The 11,373-nt window shown below is 45.1% G+C and overlaps 1 non-coding gene across 1 annotated transcript; it reads left to right on the top strand.

The window, feature by feature from the left end:
- The first annotated feature begins 651 nt into the window (after positions 1-651).
- LOC112128985 (U6 spliceosomal RNA) lies at positions 652-755 on the top strand. The gene has a single exon (XR_002911414.1). It is a non-coding gene; the product is annotated as a U6 spliceosomal RNA (small nuclear RNA).
- Positions 756-11,373: the final 10,618 nt, after the last annotated feature.

Below are 11,373 nucleotides of genomic sequence, written 5' to 3'. Positions count from 1 at the left end.
GGGTGGGGCAGCCCTGAGGATTGTCCCCCTGAGGAGAGGGGTTCTGAGCAACAGCCTCGCTGTCCAGGGCCCAGCAGTGAGGGAGGTGTGGCCTAAAGCTTGGATTCTGGCTGCGGAGGGCTTGTCAGGCTCGCTTGCTGAGGCCCAGGGCCTCTCTGGGAATGAAGGAATGCCTCTTGCTCTGGAACACCGAGGCCTGACAATTTTCTCTCTCAGCAACATTTACTTCTCTGTAAAACAGACTGTTATAAGTTCCTCGGGGAGCTTGTTGGATTTGGTGCCTGAGTTGACAATCTCCCGGGGTGGACAGAAGGGTTTGGTAGAAGAATTAGGTGTGTAGACGGATGGGAGAGCAACATGGAAGTTGGCTGGGAAGAGCCTGACGTATTCAAGTCAGGAATATTAATACCTTCGGGTTCTCTCTCTCTGTCTCTGTCTCTGTCTCTGTCTCTCTCTCTCTCTCTCTCTCTGTGTCTCTCTCTCTCTCTGTTGGAGTGGGAGAGATCTCTACCTCTTAGGATCATTGCCTGTCATGGACTAACCCTATTCCCCACTCTGTTTTTGTTAACATAATTACTGTTTCCTTTGTATGATTTTTTTTTTTAACTTCAGCCCAATTCCAGGCCTCCTTGTTTAAAACAAAACAAAACAGTGCTCGCTTTGGCAGTGCATGTACTAAAATTGGAACAGTACAGAGATTAGCATGGCCCCTGAGCAAGGATGACACGCAAATTTGTGAAGCATTCCATATTTTTTAAAATAAAAAAGTAATAAAACAAAACAAAACAAAGCTTTCAAAACTTAACATTTCTGCGGCGTCTTCCCTGAGTCCACGTAAACAGCCATGGCGATGGGTGCTGCCTGATGGTGAAGCTCCCCTGGCCTTGGGTGGCCTTGGCGACCGTTCTGCAGGTGTCCCTGGGACATTCTTTTTTTTTTTTTTTTTTTTTTTTTTGAGTCGGAGTCTCGCTCTGTTGCCCAGGATGGAGTGCAGTGGTGTGATCTCAGCTCACTGGAACCTCTGCCTCCCAGGTTCAAGTGATTCTCCTGCTTCAGCCTCCAGAGTAGCTGGGACTACAGGCATGCGCCACCACACCTGGCTAATTTTTGTATTTTTAGTAGAGACAGGATTTCACCACGTTGGCCAGGCTGATCTCGAACTCCTGACCTCAAGTGATCTGCCTGCCTTGGCTTCCCAAAGTGCTGGGATTACAGGCGTGAGCCACCATACCTGGCCATCTCTGGGACATCCTTGAGCATCCCATGTCTGTCTGCTGTTGTTTGGGCCTGTCATTCTCTGGTCAGTAGATATGGCAATGTGTCATCCAATAATTGATCCCTTACCAACTTTTTGGTTTTTTTCTGAGATGGAGTTTTGCTCCGTCACCCAGACTGGAGTGCAGTGGTGTGATCACAGCACACTGCAGCCTCAACCTCCCAGGCTCAAGCGATCCTCCTGTCTTAGCCACCTGAGTAGCTGGGACTAGAAGCACACACTACCAAATCTGGGGACAAAACAATTATTTTTGTAAATGCGGGGTCTCACTGTGTTGCCCAGGCTAGCCTTGAACGACTGGGCTTAAGCAGTCCTCTTGTCTCAGGCTCCCGAGGTGTTGGGATTATAGGCATGAGCCACCGAGCCCGGCCCCTTACCAACTTTAAGTTCTTCAGTTATCTCTTGGTCTTTTCCTCTGCAGATAAGTAATCTTAATTCCCGTAATTAATTTTATAACCCAATCAACACAACTTCTTTTGAAATCACTGCATCCATCTCTCCTAATTTTTTAGAGTCTCCATTTTATAACGAGTGGCTAAGCCCTGAGTACCTAGAGACTGATGAGAAGATTGCATGGTTTATCTCTGCCTCTCTGCTTAGATTCCTGTTTAATAATCATTACATCTCTCACGTGTCACTTCTATTTACAGTATACAGAGCACCACCATGTCCCTTATCTCAGGCCATCAGCCCTTCTTAGTGATCTTATTATTTCCACTGATTCAGGTTAAGCTTGGCCTACCTTGGGCTTTATTTAGATCATCTTTATTATACCTGTGGGTAGATTTTGTAAGCAGGCCCTAGCACAGGTTCACTTGTGGGTTTCCTTTTAAAAGGTCAGTGTGAAACAGGAAATGTGACTAAGAAAATCTTCTTCCTCCATGAAGCCTCACTTCATTAACTGGAAGAAAAGCTCCTATCCCATCTCCCCCCAAACTTGCTTATGGCCCAGACACATTTCAAAACAGCACATATTTCCCAAAACACTGACACGTGCATTCTAAGGCTCGTGTGTGCGGTGAGTAGTTCTTTGTCAAGTTCGCTCTGTGAAGGGGCCCTGTCGTCACACCAATCACTGTTCTTCAGAGATCTGAGGATGTGCAGGGGCCTGAGGGACCTGGAAACCTGGTGGCTGAGCAATGAGGAGAGTGGAACCCATGGTTGGAACAGTTGGCCACCCTTATGCGGATAGGGGCAGAGCCAGAACGGGAATCAAGGTCTCCTGACTCCCAGGCCACATTAACCCAAGTAAACCCTATGTCTACCTCCTTAGCTTCCGGAGGTCCCTGCATCTTTCTCCTTGTGGGACACAAGCCAGGTGCAGTTTCAGGGTGGACATGTGGTTTCCAAACAGGATGCCGGGCAAATTAATCTGGGATTCCTGACTGGGGTTCTTTAGGAGGCAGTAGTGGCTACCCTTTAGATCATCTGGTTTGCGACCTTGTTTCAGTTTTCTCATCTATAAAATAGAAAAATAATAGTACTTATGATGAGGTAAAAATAAATGAATACACATAAAACACTTAGAACAGTCTTGCTGTGTGATCACTCTGTAGCATTAGTGATTATTATTCTGGTGGGTTGGTTAGCTTTCCTCCATTCTATTCAGTTCAATGGGGGGTTTGGCATCAAACACAGGCTGTGAAAATGGCCACATTGAAGCTCCACCTTAACCCTGGCCAGTCTCCCAACAGCCAGCCATTTGTCTCAAGAAGAGCTGAAAGAAATAATCTGATGGCGCAATGCAAAGTCAACACTGATGGAGCTGGGGGGTGTCTTTTAGGATAAGACATGCAGTGGGGAGCCCACCTCAGAGTTGGCCTGTTTCACAGCTGCGTGCGGTGCCCACTCCTCACAGACTCTGAGTGAGCGGCGCGGTGGGCCCAGAGTCAATTCTGGCTTGGAAATGGATACTGTTACTGAGGGCATGGGTTGAGGCACAGGAGCTTGGGGCTCCAGATGCTTGGAGTAAATGTGAAAAGGGAGTGTGGGATGATGTGAGTGGGAGCTGTGGATGGGTTCAAGGGTGCTGAGTCCTGGCTTGACTCACCCTTCCAGCTTCTGCTGTAACTCTCAGTGCCTTTGTCTGCATGCTGGGAAATCCCTGGGTGCCGGGTTAAACTCCAACCCTAAAAGGCACGTAGACACTTCTCCTGAGCTTTGAGTTGCTTCATTCTGCCCAGCAGCTTCCTGAAAATGTAGTCTTGCCACACCAGAGGAAGGATAGACCCATAGCTGTGGGGGACCCTGTGTCAGCAGGATTTACTACCGGGTGAGCCGGGGCTGCAACAGCACATGTGAGCAACTTAACAGGGCTGATGGTTTTTCAACAAATTTTTAAAAATTAAAAAAAATTTAAAATTTTTGTTGGGACATAGTAGGTGTGTGAATTTATGGGGCATGAAAGATATTTTGATACATGCATACAATGTGTAGTAATTGCATCAGGGTAAATGGGGTCTCCATCACTTAAAGCTTTTATCCTTTGTGTTACAAACAATCCAATTACACCCCTTTCGTTATTTTTAAATGTACAATTCAACCATTATTGACTATAGTCACCTTGTTGTGCTATCAAATATCAGATCTTATTCATTCTTTTCGCTCTTGTCGCCCAGGCTGGAGTGCAGTGGTTCGATCTTGGCTCACTGCAACCTCCGCCTCCTGGGTTCAGGAGATTCTCCTGCCTCAGCCTCCCGAGTAGCTGGGATTACAGGTGTGCACCACCATGTCTGGCTAATTTTTTTGTATTTTTAGTAGAGATGGGGTTTCACCATGTTGGCCAGGCTGGCTCAAACTCCTGACCTCAGGTGATCCGCCTGCCTCGGCCTCCCAAAATGCTGGGATTACAGGCGTAAGCCACTGTGCCTGGCCAAGATCTTATTCATTCTTTCTAACAATTTTTTTTTTGTAGTCATTAACAAGGCTGAAGTTTTAATACAACTTACTTTTATTGCACATGCCATGCATTATGCACCAATCTGTGTTCTTCCAATGCTACCAGGAACCTCTTGCCTTTGTATCAGTTCATAGTTGTCCTCTTCTCCAACTGCCTGTGTACCTGGGTCAGGGGTCCTCTTTTATCGAGTGGAGCAGATGTGCCCAGGTACAGAGAAATGCTTTGTGCTATTGTCCGCCAGGCAGGAGTATTTTCTTTTCTCAAATATTCTTGGTAAATAGATGAGCAGTCCTTACTTGAACGCACTGGGTGTCATATGCCACAGCCCTAACTTGAATGTGCTGGCTTGCTGCAAGTGGATGATTCCTTAGAAATTTGCTCTGTTCCTAGACGGGATCAAAACGGTCCTTAGATTCTTAATGGGTCCCTATCTGGAGTCCATTTGATCTTAAAATAAAATGGCAGTGGAACAAATTTTTCATTAATTTCTAGCTGATTGGCAATGAAATTAAATTTCTGAGTATAAGGAATATTTTTTACGGAGTAAACTTATAAGTGGGGTTGCTAGGTGTTTCCCATTGATTAGCCTAGTGTTTAAAAGTATAATGTCTTGATTTTCTGGTTTCTTACTTTTTTGAGTTCCCTCACTTTTCTTCCGAAGTTCATTATGCAGGTCTGGAAAACAACAACCACCAGCAGCAGCAGGAGAAAAGCAGGGGTTAGTTTGGGGGGTTGAAATGGGAAAAATAGACATTTCCAGCTCCCAACATCTTATTTCCTGAATATCTTCAGAGCCCGAGAAAGTGGCTCTGAGCTGCCTTTGCAGTCTTGAAGCTGCACTTGCGTTCCCACCAGCCCCCGGGCCTCTGGTTGCAGCCTGGGGAGCATCTCTGCACTCCCAGCCTCCTGGGTATGGATTGGGGTGAAGATGTTGTGCAGCGAGGGGTGGGAGCCTCACATCCTAATAGAGCCAAGCCGACCACACTGCCTGTCTTTCCCAATTAGTTCCCCAAAGGGAACAAAGTCTTATTTCTTCCCTCCCTTAGTTCCCAGGCACTGGTTGGGGAAAAACAATCCTTGGCAGCTCAGGGGTTAAAAATAAAACACAGCGAGGGGGAAAACAAGCCGGGCAGCTGCAGCGGCTCCTCAGAGCCCACTCCAGGCTAAACAGAGGCCCCAGCAACTCCTTGGAGACTTGAACCCTGGGCGATGGAATTTTCCCTTGCGTGAAGGCTATTGTCCTCTGGAAAGGGCCAGGGCCAGAGGAGGGCCTGGGGAGCACTGATCTCCCGAGCCCACAGCCAGGGAGCTCCTGAGAGCCCAAGGGCTCGGTCCCACCCAGCTGGATTTGGGTGAAAAGGCAACGGGGGGTGCAGCCCACCCCTCCTCCTTTGGGAAAAAGGGAGGGCTTGGGCTTCCAAAGGCCTGGGTACCAGTTGTTGCCCCACTCCTCAGCCCAACCAGCTAGTCACGGATGGAATAAAAGGCTTGGTTCCCTTGGCAACTGAGGGGACTACAGTTTTTCACAGAGTACAAGATGGGCTTGGGGAGGAAGGGAGTGAAAGTGAGGGATGGGGGGTGGTTTGCAGGAGGAGGGAAGAAGGGGGGAGGGGCAGCCTGTTTACCAGTGCTGTTTGAATTTGAGTCTCAAGGGAACCTTTTGTAGGTTCTGGCCTGGGAAATGCAGGATACCCTGAGTGTGGGGGATGCTCTTAACTGCTTCTCAGTTTTGAGTCACCATTGGAAGTCTCTGGTCCATGGTGGAAATGTAATGGTTGTAGACCTCATGCTAACCTCATGGACAGCTCAGGAGAGTTAAGCAGAGTCTACCTTTATAGGTGACTAGACCTCGCCCTGTTTTATAACTGGGGACCCCTGGAAGTGTTGATAGATGCTTGAGCCCATAGAGAGCTATTTGTGAAGCAGAGATTAGAATAGCAGGCGCCTGTCTCCTGGGTCTGATCTCGATGGACTAGACGAGGCTATTTTTAATATCAAGCAGGAGAGTTGCTGAAATACAGACAAAGTGCAGAACCTGGGCTGGTTTTGTCTCAAGCACAAGACTTTGTGAGAGGAGCTTAAAAATCTATCCATGTACTGAACAGATACATTTAGCCTCAGTGAAAACAGGTGATAAGGGACGGGAGACTTTGTCCCAAAACTTTGGGATGAGAGGTCCCCACATGTTGTCACTAGCACGGAAGTGTATGGGAGACTTGGTATAACCCTCTCTGAGGCTTTAGATGGTCGGGGCTGCCCACCTGGCATTGATAGAAGCACCTTTTATTGCTGCCATTAAAAGTGTGGCATCTGCCAAATGAAAAGAAAGGAAGCAGAGTGAATATGTTGATATGGTGGCTTAAGAAGAGAGAATAGTGTAAACCGACACACTATTCAAGAGTCTTAAAATGATTTTTTTAAAAAATGGAAAACAGAACCCCAAACCCCTATCTGGTATAGCAGGGAGTTCTCGGAAAGGATGAGAATGGGGTTCATGGCCGCTTTGGTGGAAGGGCTTGCTTGGTTCTTCTGCTTTTGCCGGGGGACCTGGGAGTGGGAAGGGGGTGTTGGGGGAGAGGTCACTGTGTTTTCCTGAGAGGGTGGCGAGGGTCATCACCGTGAAGTACTTCCTCATGCACACTGCGGTCAGTTCCTTCAAAGCCTGGCTCCGATGGGTGGGTCTCATCTGAAAGACACAATTTGAGGAAACCTAGAGGGCGGCTCCTAAGATGAGGAAACACCTGGATGGTAGGTCTCTGATAAGGAAACAATCCTGAGATACCACTGCAGCTGCTTTGCATGCATGACCTATGGCCAATCAGATGACCATCTGCTTTAATCATCATAACCAAATAGTAATAATAAAAAGATCAAGGAATCACTTATCACCTAATTAATTTACTTACTGACTGGTGGGTTGGCAGAGAAACAAGTCTGGACAATGCAGAATAACAAGCTACTTAGAAAATATGCAGAGAGGCCGGGCGCAGTGGCTCACGCCTGTAATCCCAGCACTTTGGGAGGCTGAGCCGGGCGGATCACAAGGTCAGGAGTTCGAGATCAGCCTGACCAACATGGTGAAACCCTGTCTTTACTAAAAATACAAAAAAAAAAAAAAAAAAAAAAAAATTAACCAGGTGTGGCGGTGCACGCCTGTAATCCCAGCTATTCAGGAGGCTGAGGCAGGAGAATCACTTGAACCTGGGAGGCGGAGGTTGCAGTGAGCTGAGATTGTGCCACTGCACTGCAGCATAGGTGACAGAGTAAGACTCCATCTCAAAAAAAAAAAAAAAAAAGAAAAAAGAAAAAAAGAAAATACGCAGATAATGGCAACCCAGGGAAGAGAAACTCACGTGAGCTCACCTCTGCGCTCTCGAGTGCATATAAATTCATGTAAGTTTCAAGACAATTCAGTGAGGTTGGTGTGATTATTATTCTCATTCTGTAGATGAAAAAACCGACTTGAGCAAGACCACGAGTTTGGAGGTGGTGAGCACTGGGTTTTGAACGCTATCAGATTATCCTCAATCTATGCAGCAGCCTATAGTGAGAGAAGCATTTTCAGATCTGAAATTTCACTTGATTCTCAAAACCACTTATGGCAGGAGGTGATTCCCATTTACAGCCACAGAAGCTGAAGGTCATGGAGTTTAAGTGACATGTTCCAATTACAAGACTCTATGTGGCAAAGCTATGACTGCTCTGGGGCTTTTCACACGATGGCCTGTTTCCTGATCTCAAATTCCATTCTCAAATATCTGGAAACGTTTTTTTGATTTGTTTGTTTGTTTGTTTGTTTGTTTGTTGAGATAGGGTCTCACTCTGTTGCCCAGGCTGCCGTCCATTTCCGCAATCACAGCTCACTGTAGCCTCTCAACCTCCCAGGATCCCAGGCTTCAGCAATCTCTAGCCTCAGCCTCCACAGGCTAGCTAGGACCACAGATATGCCTTTTAAAATTTTTGGTATAGACAGGGTCTTGCTACATTACCCAGGCTGGTCTTGACCTCATTCAGGAAGACTTTGATGTCTGCTGTTCACTCATACATATATTTATTCAGCCATTCAACTAATATTTGCCAAGCACCTGTCATGAACAAGGCATCAAGGAGAATGGAAAACACACTAGATTTTTAAGAAGTCCCTGTGAATAAAAAGAATCTTATAATCTCACCGTCTGTGTCTGCCCTCACAACTATCAGTGGAAATTTTCCAAAATCAATGTGCTAACCTATGTGTTTTATTTCGTAAGCTGACACACTTACAATTGAGGAACTAAAATGTAAGAACTATTGAATCACAAACATTCTCTGAACACCTTACACCTTAAAATGGAGGTAGTAATTCAATAAGGTTTGGATGGACTCACGGTGACACCTCAGTGGGACACTTCCAATTCCTGGAGACAGAGGAAAGAGAGTTTTGGCCAAGGCTCCCTTTGGCTGTCCACATTTGCTCAGATGCTTAGCCTAGCTAGCATTCCTGTCTCCCCCCACTGTCCCTGCAGAATCTATTGTGAAGGGGCCCCTCCCATGGTCAAGCTTCCTCCCCATATCAGATTTTATGGCCCGGCTACTTCCTGGACAGGGCCAAACACTTAACAGATGCCTAGACTTGTATGGGTCAACATCAGTGCCTATGCTGGTTGTATTTCCTACACACCCATCTGTACAGAATCACACATTAAACATGATTTCTCACACAGAAATTCCATGGGGAAAACCTCACCCCCAAAGAGACAGAAGTTGCCAGAATATGTACAGGGAGGCAAAAAGCACTTAAAGACAAGTGAGCGTGGTCATTTGCCCTGGAAGAGCATGCAGTGTTGGGAGAGCTGATGAACAAAATTTCCATCCCTCTCCATTCATCATTCATCAGTAAGTCATGCAGGTCAAGGTGTAGGGGGAAGGGGAAGAGGGCAGAGAGAGGAGAAAAGGGAAACTAAGAAGTTTTTTTTTTTTTCTTAGAGATGGGCTCTCACTATATTGCCCAGGCTGGCCTCAAATTCCTGAGCTCAAGTGATCCTCCCACTTCAGCCTCCCAAATAGCTGGGACTACAATTGTGAGCTACCACACCCAGAGAGCTATGGAGTTCCCATTATAAGGAAAATGAAGATGACAAAGGAATGCTGGGTCAGGCTTTTGAAGGGAATAGATCAACTCAGGCTGAAGTGCAGTGGCACAATCACACTTTAAATGAGTACGTTTTTAAATTTGTGAATTATATCTCAATAAAGATATTTTAAAAAATAGATACCCCAAACTTCACACATTTAAAAAATACAGGATATAGTATACAAAGAATAGATAGGACATACTTAAACTAAAAAAAAATTACTTATTATTCATCTGAAATGAAAAGTTAACCGGATGTCCTATATTTTATCTGGCATTCTTACATCCCCAGCCCTCAACACCCAAAGCTCTTTGAATTTGTTTTTATTTTCTGTCCATATGAAGTACCTCTTGGGGCAAAGAGCTTCAAGGTTTATTATCCTCTTTGTGAAGCAGTGTCATGCTTTGTCTTCACTTCTTCTAAGTGTCCCCTTCCCACATATTTCAGAAAACGATATATTTCTGCTGGGTTGTTTTCTCATTAATGCTATGGAGGTCCATGCTCAGCATTGGGCTTCCCAAACAGAAATATGCTGGACACAGCAGACAATTTTTTTTTGGCCAACTCATCCCTCCATCCCTTCTTTATGGCTGCCTTTTTTCAGGTCTCTTGTTAGGAACTCATGACTGAATAACATCCAACAGACCACCAATCCAGATGTGATGGCCCAAGGGGATTCCATATCGGTGGGGGAAAACTCACTGAGGGTTTTCCAGGTCCTGTCCTGATAACGCTCACATTAGTCAAGAACCAAGTGTTTAGGAAGCACATTCACAATGGATAAAAGCCACACCATAGCATAAATCCATTTGCTATATGGAGTCTAAATCTTGCCTTTTTCTGTTTCATGTGATGTGATGTGTGTGTGTGTGTGTGTGTGTGTGTGTGTGCATGTGTAGGTGTTGTGGTTTTTGTTTTTTGCCTGTTTGTTTTTGTTAGCCGGATAAAAATCTGGTAAAACAATTGAGAGTATGGTGGAGGGAAGGCAGGTAATATGGTTTGGCTCTGTGTCCCCACCCAAATCTCGTCTTGATATAATTCCCACATGTTGTGGGAAGGGACCCAGTGGGAAATAATTTGAATCTTGGGGGCGGTTTCTCCCATACTGTCCTCTTGGTAGTGAATAAGTCTCATGAGATTTGATGGTTTTATCAGAGGTTTCCGCCTTTGCATCTTCCTCATTTTTCTCTTGCCACTGCCATATAAGAAGTGCTTTCGCCTCCCACCGTGATTCTGAGGCCACCCCAGCTATGTGGAAGTGTAAGTCCAATTAAGCCTCTTTTTGTTCCAAGTTTTGGGTGTGTCTTTATCAACTGCATGAAAATGGACTAATACAGCAGGTGAGAAGGATCGCAGTGTGGTCTTCTGGATGCTTTCAGTGCAAGAGAATACACAATGAAGATGGTAGTTGTGTTAGGAGGGCGGAATTATGACTTTTATTCTCTCTTTCCTGTTTTCCAAACTTTATATAATATAGTTCTCTAAAGATAAAGAATTTGAAAGAGTGCTTAAATTTTCATTTAAAAAAATACAAGGCTTCACAATTAAAACTGACTACAAAAAGAAAATATTGCATTGTAAAATAATAAAAGCATGTAAATGCTTTTTAAATTTTATAGGCTATTTTCTGAGTAACTTTCCCATGGTTCCGTGTTTCTGTGCTACATGATAACATTGCTGGAACCGGAAGTCAGGTATGTCAGACTTGAAACCCAGGCCCTTCCCGTTATATCACAGCAGACATGTACCAGTTGAATCTCGTGAAAGTGTGATCTGTTCAAGAGTCACATGGATTTCAGCACTTTATTACTAAATTGTTTATGCTTGGATATCTAGCATTGCCTATCTACACAATAATAATTTTCATAATATTGATTCTTGTGCACAAAATCCCTGTAGTCTATGAATGAATCAGCAAAGAACAGTCAATTACTTAATAATAGCTACCGTTTCCTGGATGCCAAGGGCCAAGTATCAGAATTAAATCTGAGCTTCATTTACCTAATTTAATCCTTGCAACAATTCTGAGGAAGATTTCAGCCCCATTTTATAGATGAGGAAATGGAGATTCAGCAATATTAAGA

The sequence above is a fragment of the Pongo abelii genome, chromosome 15, assembly GCF_028885655.2.
Source record: "Pongo abelii isolate AG06213 chromosome 15, NHGRI_mPonAbe1-v2.0_pri, whole genome shotgun sequence".
Classification (NCBI taxonomy): domain Eukaryota; kingdom Metazoa; phylum Chordata; class Mammalia; order Primates; family Hominidae; genus Pongo; species Pongo abelii.
The sequence above is the reverse complement of the archived record's forward strand: the minus strand, read 5'-3'. Positions and strand labels throughout refer to the sequence as shown.